Source organism: Pinus tabuliformis, chromosome J, assembly GCF_031772625.1.
Source record: "Pinus tabuliformis cultivar Carrire ecotype Pingquan chromosome J, CPIR1, whole genome shotgun sequence".
In the NCBI taxonomy this organism is placed as follows: Eukaryota; Viridiplantae; Streptophyta; class Pinopsida; order Pinales; family Pinaceae; genus Pinus; species Pinus tabuliformis.
The window spans coordinates 990,466,033-990,478,395 of record NC_142295.1 but is presented as its reverse complement, the minus strand read 5'-3'; positions in this window follow the sequence as shown (position 1 = coordinate 990,478,395).

The window sequence follows — 12,363 nt, the reverse complement described above, 5'->3', positions numbered from 1 at the left end:
ATACCATGGAATGGATCCATAGAAATAGAGCACATCATATTATGAGAAATATACAATGCATGCAACAACATTTAACCATATTAGAGCTATGACAACTAGTCATAAAATCATACATAAAATCAGAAGTTGTGCTCATTAATCTCAATAAGAATCAACACATAATAACATATTAAAATTCCAAGCAAGTTAGGGACTTCTACATAGGACTCAACCATAGATTAGACTGAACCAAACATCTCTTTCGGCCAATCACCTCATGCCATATTCCAAGCATGAATGTGGGATTTCATGGGATAAACCAATAATTAGGGAATCCAGAGGCTAAACCACCTCAACCCTCAAACATAGTGATTTCACCTAAACCGGTCTAGAAATCACCAAACCAACACAATCTTGGATACCTCGGAATTTCTTCACCATACCTAGAGGAATTTTCCTATCTCCACAAACCTGTAAAGGGATTCCTGGAGAAAACTATCTCCACCCCCAACCGTTGGAATTTTCCTAAGATCATCTCACCCTGATCCAAAATCTTATGTAAATCTAGAGATCAACCGAGAATCAATCCCACCACACCATGGTTATCCAAGAAATGGAAAGACAAGGTTGTAACCATTGTCAATATATACATATCCCATTTCAATGACAAAAAAGTAATCATGTAAACCAAATGCTTGCACCATGCATTCAAATACTTACAGGGAAATGTACGATGCGGGATCCCCCATGGGAAGTTTTAGCACTTAGAGCCCACATTTTTTTAAGTTTTATAATTCCAATGTAAAGAATCCACATTTTGTGGGCGCAAAGTGCATATTTTGTTAAAGAGTCATAGGTTTTTCCACCCTTAATTTTGATAATGTAATGTTTGTTGTAGAAGATCTACCCATGGTCCACGGACCATGGGATTGTATAAATAGAGTGAAGCTCTATGTAGTTAAGGCAGCTAAGAAGATCACAATATGGAAAAGGTATGATGTATGTGAGATAGTTTTGAAGTGTAAAGTCTAGTTTTGGGTCGTAGTGTAGGAAGAGGCTCTGCAGCTAAGTGCGCAGACGCCTAGTAGTCTATAGCTGAGTGCGCAGACCCCTGCAGCTGAGTGTGCAAGGTGATCTGAGTTTGTAAACAGTGGAAGTATTAATAAAGAGAAGTTTCTATCAATTCTGTGTCTTTATTTCCTGTTTTATGCGTTTGTTATATTGGGTATGAATTTCACTTTTAATGCTTATATGATGGGTGAATGTGTATAATTGTATTGGCTAAGTGAATGCGAGATAAAATGTCTATTTACATGAAGATAATCAAGATCTGTTAATAAGATAAGTAAGATACTTGGCGTAGTTTAGGAGATATATCAGGTCGATGCCTTAGCAACGCGAAAGGACTTCAGCTCCTTGTGAGGGCTGCATGAAAGTTGATTATAACAAATTGTGAAGGTACTGAAGGGTAGAATAGTGCGTGAAGCGACCTATGTGAAGGCAGGTTTAGTTGGACTAAACCGACATCACATCCATCTCAAGGGTGCAGAAAGTTGGTTCTAGCATCCCCCCATACTGCTTCTGGTGAGACTTCAGTCCGCGCTCCACGGGTTGGTGCCAAAAGGGCCAGTAGTGTAGGGATTTTTTTAGCTAAATAACTATGAACCTCGGTTAGGCCCCCATAAGCCAACAAGAAATCACACATGCAACCTGCTACCTGCAAAATCTTCTTGTTGTAGCTTTTCTTCCAATCTTCTCCTTATGCTCCCTTGCTTTCCTTTGCTTGTCCTATTCTTTCTTTCTTGCTTGTGTCAAAGTGCTCCCTCTCTCCTCTTGTAGTTTGATTTTGAAATTGATCAAAAGCTAAAAATTAATCCTTATATGACTTTTTATCATTGATGTTTGGTGTCTCTTCATTTCCCTTTACTCTTTTATTTCATTTTCCTTTATTTTCTCTCTAATTTCCCTTGCTTGCATATTATTGTCTCTTCATCTTCATTTATTTCCTAATTTTCTTTATTTCTTTTATTAAATTTCCATTTATTTCATTTTTCCTTTTGCCAATTCCAATGCCAGTTTCCATAACCATTAATTAACCACAAGCGATACCCACTTTAATGTTTTTCCCTTCATTCATCCTAGAATGTGTCCCATGACCATGGTATTTTTTTTCCTTTATAATTTCCTTCCATTTACATGGAAAATCAATGTGAGGCTATTACAAAATGCTAAGCCTTTATGAAATTTTGTGATAAAAAATGTGAAAATATCATCTTCGACGGGGCTCGAGCAATTCACTATGCACTCTCTTGTTATTATCATATATGTTATTTTTGTGTTTCAATAAGTTCTTCTGAATATACGGTTAAGTGTATGGATCGTGTTAGCTCTCATAAATTTTCTCTTTGCTATAGGAGAGAAGTTTCCAAGGTAACCTTTTCAATCCAACTTATAGATTGAAGGCTATCCCCTTCAATCTAGAGAGGTCTCTCTTTGAACTTCACACTATGGATAGAAGTTTAGATAGGTTTTTTTGATGTAGGGTTTGGTTGGACCTGAAATCAATAGCTCATTGGGTGATGGAGTGAAATATCTAGGTTTAGATAGGTTTACCAAGATAAATCATTGTCTAATCAGGATTTATAAATGCAAGGTGGGTAGCAAATCCTAGAACTTTATCATTTGTTGTAGATGGATGAATCAAAAAAAGAAAATTTGACCACTATAGGGCATGAACAATGAATCCTAAGGTTTCTTTAGAAGATCAAAATGGGAGCCTTTGAAAAGATTAACTCATAGCATCAAAAGAAGAGATGAAATCTGAAATAATTTATCTTTTCTAAACATTGAAAAGGAATTCCCTTCATGATGTTATTAAAGGAGAAATTGAGAAAACACAGAGATACATGCTAAAACCAAATATCTCATGGATATTTATATCACTGGTTAGAATCTATTGATCTTGGCAAATGAAATAAAAGAATTTAAACACAGAAAGAGAGTGACTATGTTTTCCAAAAAACCAACCCTTTCTTCATATTATTGATGAAATATATAGAAAATACAAGAGAGTTCAACTCCTTGAAGTATGGTATCAATAATTACAAAATATTTACATAATATTTGAATGTTTAATTCACAAAAAATACAAAAACCCTATTCTATGATCTATTTGGATCACTAATATGGTACATAATCCCTAGTCAAAACTGAGTATAAGGTTGATATATGCTCTTTCTCCTAGTATCCTGGAAGAATAATGAGCTATTCACTGTAAGATATGATATGGAATATAGTCTACTGCTTTACAAGCTTGATCTTTGAAGCTAAACTCATATTCCCTCCTTTTAGCCAACTCATGCATGAACTTGGAAATGATGCCAAAACTGTGTAACTCCCTACCCTATTTATTGCTTGCTTTCCTCATGTTGACTCATAGTACTCATATTCTACTTTAATTTTCTATCTACCTTTTTTTTCTTTGATATTTCATGTTTTATTTCCTCCTCTACTAAATTTCTTTGCTGGTTTCTTTGGCTTATAGTTCATCCTTCATAAACCTCAACTTCAACTTCTAGAATTTTCACAAGGACCTCTTCATGTCTTTCAACCTAGGGTTGACTAGATTCTCCTTTGGTATCATGAACCACAACTTGAGGAGAAACTTTGTTTTGGCCTCTTTTTGAACTTCTAGGTACAGGTCGGTTTGGGTTCCTTTTTCTAATTTGGCTTAATTGTTCAACTTTTCTAGTCAACTCATCAATCTATAAAATCTTAATAAGGCTGTGATTAAAACTATCATGACCTTGTAATTCAATCCTCTTCCTTACCTTAGTGCAATTTTTCAACAAATTTTGATGTAGGAAGTATGGTAATTTCATTTTCATAAAATCTACTAAGTGACAAAGGAACCTCATGTGGTATAGGTAAGCTTATGAATACCTACCCTCGCAGGTGAATAAAAGATAGAAGTCTTAAGTGCAATATCCCATTAATATTTTAGCTTAATTTGGAGGACCCTTGCATCCTAGTCTTAATTTGTGTAGTCTTCTTTCAGGAAGAAATTGAAATCCACATTTAGTAACCTATGCTTCTTGAACCACCTTTCACCTTCTGTTAACAAAATTGTTGCTTCAACAATTGAATCCTCTGTGATAGGAAACTATAATTTCCTAATTGTAGTTGTATTACCATTGAAATAGAAGATGAATTCATGGCACCAACTGAAGTTGTATCCATTAAAGCATTGAAAGACTGGTTCCCAACCTACACTTCTGAAAATATCCATCATCTCAGGTCACACTTCAAAATTCTTTCCATTAGGTTTGAAGCTATTCACATGGATAGAACAGCCAATTTGTCCAAGCTCCAAAACTTGAAACACCTTCACTGACCTTGCAATAACTTGACAGGGGACTTCAAAACAACTAACCCTCTTTCTGTACTAGAAAACACCAACTCTTTGTTTGCTGGATAAACAATTTTTAGGAAAAACAAAATAACTTAGGGTTTAGTTAAATGGCTTAAATGGGATGAAAACTATTCAAAAATGTCACTTCATGCAAGGAGGACCGTTATTTTAGAAACCACCACTTGGACGCTCATAAAATATGACTTAACGGGTTAGAAATTAATTTTTTGTTTTTGAAAAGCGATACGAAAATATTTCGCAACCCCGCACTACCAAAAAATTTCGTAGCGCTACCCTTTTTTTTGCTATAGGTCATCTCATAAAGTAAAACTTTGAATAAAATTAGGGTTTGGAAAAAGGATTTAAATGAAACATTTTCTTAGGTTTGACCAACCTTAGAATGAACACAACACCACCCCTTTTCATGATTATGACTTGCGAAAGGATAGAATGACATCCCTAACATGACATGAAGGTGTAAACCTAATACTAACATCTAGATCCAATGGGGATATTGTCTCCCAAGGAGGAAATAAGAACACATAGACTCTGTGCCTGATCCATTGGGTAAACTTCTGAAATATGCAAATGTAAATCTATGTTATTTTGAAAAGTAAATATTTGTAAACTACATAACTGAACTATGCAAATGAAATTTCTTTAAAGTGTGAAAATTCCTTATCAAGATCTTATGGCCTTCACCTCAGGCTTCAAATCCTTCAAAATGGTTGTCCAATCCTACAAACTACTCTGAACATGGATATGTACAATGAATTATGATAATGACATTTTCTCAAACCAGGAAATGTTTAAGGAAATGTCCATTGACTAGACCTCCACTCAATAGTACTCCATTTAAATCCTCCAAAAGGAAATCATTCTTACCTCTGAAAGCATAAATCCTATAAGGCCCTTTCCATAAATGGTCAAATTTTCCATGTTTCCCTTTTTCCTCAAATATAGCATCCCATTTTAGGACTAAATCTTGGACCTTGAAATTATCCTCTTTGACCTTTTGATCATGAATCTGTTTTATTTTATCGTGAAACATATGAGAGTGTTGATATGTTTTATCTCTTAATTTCTCTACTTCAATAAGTTTATTATCCCTTCTTTTAAAAACATTAGGTTCCACCTCATGTTCCTGCAACAATCTCATCATTGGTAGACTTCATGAAACTGGAAAAATTACTTTCATTTCACAGACTAACTAAAACGGTGATGTACCAATGGAATTTTTTATGCTAATCCTATCTTCCCACAGTGCAAGTTTCAATGTGGTGTGCCAAGCCTTCTTGTTCTCTTCTAACAACTTTTTGATAATTTTGACTAAAATTTTGTTGTATGATTGAGTTATTCCATTACCCTAAGGGTAATTGGTCGTAGAATCATTCAAATTAACATGATATTTCTCATAGAATTCAACCATTTTCTTAAATTTGAAAGATTGATCATTATCTGTTATGATTTTCCTAGGGCATCCAAACCTTGAAAAGATACTTTCTAAGAACTAAATCACTACACTATTTGTGGCTTTCCTTGTAGGAAGAAATTCAATCCATTTTGTCAAATAATCTATGGTATTCAATATCCATCTATGATGCCTAAGGAATGTGGGTGAATATATCCAATAAATTCCAATCCCGACCACTGAAATGGGGTTTCAACTGAGATTGGTTTCAAAGGTAAGGATAATAAGTTAGTTTTTCCTGAAAAAATTTAGCACTTAAAACATGTTGCAACTTATTTTTGTACATATGCAAAAAGGGTTGGTCAATAGTAGCTTTCCCTGAGGATTTTATTGGTAGTGGTTCTCTAGTAGTGATGTCCTCCAAACACTCCTTGATGACATTCTTTAACCACATGTTTTATTTTAGCTTCCACAAGACAATTCAAAAGGATCCCTGCTAGATCTTTTCAAAACAAGTAACCATCAAACAAAAAACTTGGCACTTTTTGGCTTCAAATAATATGCTTTGTTTTTCTCCATCCTTGGTGGGGATTCCAAGTTTTGCAACACATAAATTATGTCACTATAAAATGGATAATTTCTGAGTTCATCAACTACTTGAAAAAACAATCTTTCTTCTGAATCATTTGAAGAAATTGAGAAACAAATTGATGCCCAAATTATCAAAATTTGTTTCATTCATCATTCTAGATATACCTTGACATTTGATTAATTCTTTTGGTTTAATATCTATGTCATATTCTAATAGTTTTGCAATCCACTTACCTCTCTGGCCATCATTACCAGGCTGATTCAAGATGTCCTTTACAACAACACTAGGAACAAATGTAGTTACATGTGAATGGGGAACATAAAATTTGAAATAATTTAGTACTTTCACCAAGGAAAAGGTCTTCCTTCCTATAATACTACATTTTAGCTGAACATCCCTCAAATTTCCACTAAAAAATGATATAGGTTAATTCTAGATTTCTTGATTTTTTTGCGATAACAATCTTGAGATAGTGTGTTCTAAAGCAAATGAAAACACGAGGAAATACTTTGAAAAGTTTGGGTTGATGAGAATAGGTTGATAAGAATAGGAGCCTCAGTTATTTCTGACTTGATTTCTTCAAAAGACTATAGGGGTCTACTTGAATTCACCGTCCTTCTTTAATATGTTGCTAATTTATCTCAATGTTTCAACAAAGTTTGGAATAAAGCTCCGCAAAAAATTTACCCTACCCATGAATGACTGGATTTCCTTCTTTCTTCTAGGTAACTTAAGTTTTTGTATTGCTTCAATTATTTCTAGATAAATTTGAATCCCATCCTTAGATACAATACATCCCAATAGTTTACCCTCCTTCATAGAAAAAGTGATTTTTGGGGGTTCAATGAAATACCAAATTTTCTATTCTTCAGGAAAAATTGCCTAAGATGTTTTAAATGCTATGAATGAGATGTTGAATACACTGTGATGTCATCCAAATAAATCACCACAAATTTATCCTTTTCTCTTACAAAATCTATGTCCATAGCCCTATGAAATGTAGCTCTTGCATTCATCAATCCAAAAGGAATTTTGGAATACATGAATGTTCCCCATGGTGTAGTGAAAGTTGTCTTTTCCTAATCCTCAGGATTCACTAATATTTGATTGTACCCTGAGAAGCCATCAAGCATTGAAATCATGTCAGATCCAACAACACTTTGTAGAATGTGTTCCATCTTTGGTAAAGGGTAATTTTCCTTCAATGACACTTTGTTTAGGTTTCTGAAATCTACACACAATCGAATCTCCCCATTCTTCTTCCTTACTAGTACTAAATTAGCCACCCATTTTGAAAATCTGAGAGAAATTGTGATCTTAGCATCTATCAACCTTTTCACCTTTTTTTCTATTACTAATAGTAGTTTAGGGTTTATCCTTCTCAATTTTTGCTTAAAATGTTTTTAATTCTCCTTCAAGAGTATGGTATGTTGAATTATGCCTCGGTCATAAACTATTAGATCTTCATACTTTCATGAAAATACATCAAAAAATTTCTTCAACACTGAAGCATGATTTTTATTTTGTTCCTCATTTAAAGAATTTGAAGTTTTAACAATCTTTGCTTCCTTTTTCTATACCTAAATTGTAGTCCCACAATTATTTATTATTAGGCTTCATTTTTGGTTTGAAAACTACATCATTGATATCAAAAGCTTTCTCCAAAGCTATTAATCCATTAGGAAAAGATTTATTACTTAGTTGGATTACTTTCTGATCTCATATAACATTTACAAAATCATTTGTTTCACCTAAATTTCTGAATCTCTTTCTTCATCAATAGGACTATTAGCAAACTCGCCAGTTATTTCCATAAATCTCTTTATTTTTTTTATCATCTTCGAAGACTTGCCAATTATTTATGTTGTTTGGAGTTGAAGGTCTTTATTTCACTTCTACTTGATATTTTTGATTAGGATACACATGAAATTTGAACATACTTGTTGTGTTATCTAGTGAATTAGAAATGCAATTTTCTTGTCTGGAAATCACTAAAAGTTTAGGCTCAATAAAGAATTTATCATACAAATCCCAAACCTGAATTCTATAGGCCCTCATCCTTGGATGCTTCGTTTGATATAACCCTTTAATCTGATTTATAATGAGTTATGAATCACCAAAAATATGAAGTGTTACACAGTAATTTGTCACCGTTTATCATCGTCCCCATTTCCCCTCTACCGTACATTGGAGGACACATTCCGGGACTTGTGAGAAGTGACATAACCTGAAACCAATTGCATTATATTCCTCTAAGTGTGAGCTTCACATGCCCTGAAGACATCTCCTGCAGTATACCCATAAAAACCTTTTTACATTAGCGCGGGTCCGCAGTGTACTTCCCGCGCCAATGGGGGAAATCCTCTAAAGAGGGCGTGCCAGTTGGCGCTCTGTCTCAGAGTCGCACTCGCACCAACCTAGTTGGGTAAAGTTTTTAACAAAAAAACTTCCGAAGGTTCTCCTTAACCCATTCACCAACTAAATCTGTGTTGACTTAGGATGGTTTGGCTTCGAATCTCCATAGAAGGGAAGTGGTTTGCCACCGTTCATCGAAGCTTCTAAGTGATAAGGCTAATCCCATGGAAATTGTGATTGATCTTATCTCCTTCCCCTCTATCTATAAAAGCTTGTCTCTATGCCTTGAGCAAGCTAGTTCCAGCATAGTGATAGAGAATTCCAGGAGTTCAAGAGTTTGAAGCTGCAAGAGCCTTCTTTGCACCCTTAAGGCCAAATCTAAGTGAGGAGATTCTTGTCACCAAAGAGAGAGAGGCTTGTTTCCAATCCCAACAAGCTTTGCAAGACTTGTGTAGCTGACTACCCAACCAAAGGAGGATTTGACATCAGAACTATGGTTGTATTCTTCTTTGTTATTTGTCAATAATAGATGACTATCATTATGGTTCCACTCTCATTGTCTTTTGTAATGATTGATGTTGAGTTATATCTTTTCTGACTGATATATAATTGCATCTATTGGTCTATTGGATTTTATGCTTGTATTTGTGTTGTACTTTGCATGTGCAGGTGTCCAATCACGGAGATCGTGGGGATCGTGACCGGTCAAAGCAAAGGAACGAGAGGGACGACTCTTCTATGAATATTAGCGTTGGAATCCAAGTAGGTTCTCATCATCCACCTCTAATTTGCAATTAGGAACTTGCGTGATAGAATTGTTTGATTGTTGCTAGACCCGGTCTGGGCTAGTAGGGATTGTCTCTATCCGCAGAGAGGATTTACCTCCACAACAATTTGGCAACTCCACTGGGGGCGTGTGAACTCATAACAAGCATAGTTTTTCATTTCAAGCTTGTGTAAACATGAAACCGAATCCAAGCAAAGTTCTCCATGGTTCAAGCTTGTGTAAAAATGAACCCATACCTGATTTACATCTCGTGATTTCCATTTTTATCCGCTGAATTCTACTAGATGAGCCTTCGTTGTTTTCATTCCATCGCCGCCATCTCTTTGGCCGATCATATGCTTTCATTTGGTTGTTTTTCCTTTCCTGAGGAACCGCAGCGATGAGTGGTTTTATTAGTCAGCCTCTTAACCATTACATGTGTAGAAATTTTAAATAATTTAACACATATTCAATGGAGATTATCCTCATCATGTACTATTGCAGAAAACATACACAATACATAAGCTCCTCTACGTTGATCATCAATATAGCAGCATCAATAACAATAAAACATCAAGAGCATTCACACATTAACACAGTATGTAACCCGGGGAAAGCATCTCGCTAAAAACCCCACACTATCTGTATATTAATGATTGAGTCATGTAACATTACACAACATAATACTTCTCACAAGTATCTCCACCTCTGTTACACACAATACAACTCAGATCTGATCTCCAAATCTCTTCCACTGCTTGACTGCCTCCACTGCTCAATACCTGCTCAAGAACTGATGAGATTGCTCACGAAACTCGTTTTTCACCTGAAAAATAGTCACTCACACTTTGTTGGACGTGAGCACAAGCTATAATGTGGGCAAATACATGAGAAAACTCATTGGCATACTCAATCCCTTGATTGTGCAAGATCTGGTGCACAACTATAGTCACAACTGATAACAATCTGATTCTCTACCACCTGTCCCTGTTGAACTGAACATGCACTGACATGCAACTGAGTTAACTGATGTATTCATTAGCTGTATTATGAGTTAATAACTTGTGAATTAATTAATAACTAATTCACCCAACTCATCTCTAGTCTATTTTCCAGTTAGACTAAATACAACCAGTTTAACAAAGCTAAGCTGAACACAACTCCATCAACTCCACAATCAACTCCACCAAACTCAACTGATTGAGTTCTAACTGAAGTCATGCATGCAACAACTCAACTGAATCATAAGAAAAGCGTATTTCCATCTGACAGTTGCATGTGCCACCTCTGTAGCTCAAACTGAAGTGCTCCAAGAGAATAGGATTAAGTTTATAGTCCAAATATTATTGTGAGATAATAATATTTGACTTTTCTATTTTTGACAACCAGTCTAAAAATAGACTTTGATCACTCACACTGTGATCACTCACACTTTCATCAAAAATAGAAGTCCATCTATTTTTTTCCAACTTGATCAATCATCCATAAACAACAACCTGCAATCCATAGACATGATCCATATGTCTAAAAATAGACATAGTCTAAAAATATACTTGCGCCAAAAATAGCCTGCGGGCCCACTTAGTGAAGGCGACTCTTTTCACTAAGCTCCATCATCTTGTTGCAATCTCAACACTCCCTCTCGACAAGATATCGATTATCAGCAACCCCTATCCTGCCTCGGTGGTACTTGAATTTTCTCCTGGTGAGAGCCTTCATCAGAATATCAGCATCCCGATCCTCCGTTGGAATGTACGAAAGTAATATGATCCTCCGCTGCACACAATCTCTGATATGATGGTACCTGATGTGCTTGAACCCGAACAACCCAACCAGGATCATCCTCATCCACACAGATCTCTACTTCCTGCTGTACCAAGAAACTATTGTCGATCCGATACTGAAGACCCGTCCTGATGTGCTCTTTCTGTCCATTGGGCTCCCTGCCCAATCTGCATCCGTGAAGCCACATAGCTTCACCTCATCCTCCTGTCTGTACCACAAACCATATCTCGATGTGCCTCTCAAGTAGCGCAATACATGCTTGCCCGCCTTCCAGAAGAGCTTGGTAGGCTTAACCATAGCTTGTGAAAGATGGTTAACTGCATAGCATATATCAGGTCGTGTATTGACCAAATACATCAGCGACCCCACCAACTATCGATAAACAGTGGCATCCACTTCTTCTCTCGAAGTGGCATCCTCCTTCCTCCAACCTCCAGGAAGAGGAGTATCAACAGGCTTGCAGCCATGCATGTTGAACTTCTCGAGTATCTCTCGAGCATACTTGCCCTGAGAAAAAAACAGTCCACCACTGCGCTGCCATATTTCCAATCCCAGGAAATAGTGAAGCAGGCCCAAATCCTTCATCTCAAACTCTGTAGCAAGATCCTTCTTGCATGACAGTATCAACAGCTCATCACCCGTTAGAATCAAATCATCAACATACAGTACAATGATAGGCAACTTACCCTCCACCACAATCTGGTATAGGTTCGGATCCGCCTCGCTCTTGGAGAATCCAAGTCCTGTGAAATAGCTGTCTATCCGTGTGTACCAAGCACGTGGTGCTTGCTTCAACCCATACAACGCTCTCTTGAGCCTGCACACATGCGACTCGCTGCTGAAGACATAAAAGCCTTCGGGTTTCTCAATGTACACCTCCTCCTCAATGACTCCGTTGAGGAACGCAGTATTCACATCCATCTGATGAATGTGCCATCCCATCTGCGCTGAGAGATCAAGAATCGACCGTATGGAAGAATACCTTGCGACAGGTGCAAAGGTCTCCTCATAATCGATCCCCTCAATCTGTGAAAAGCCTCGGGCAACAAATCTTGCCTTGTACT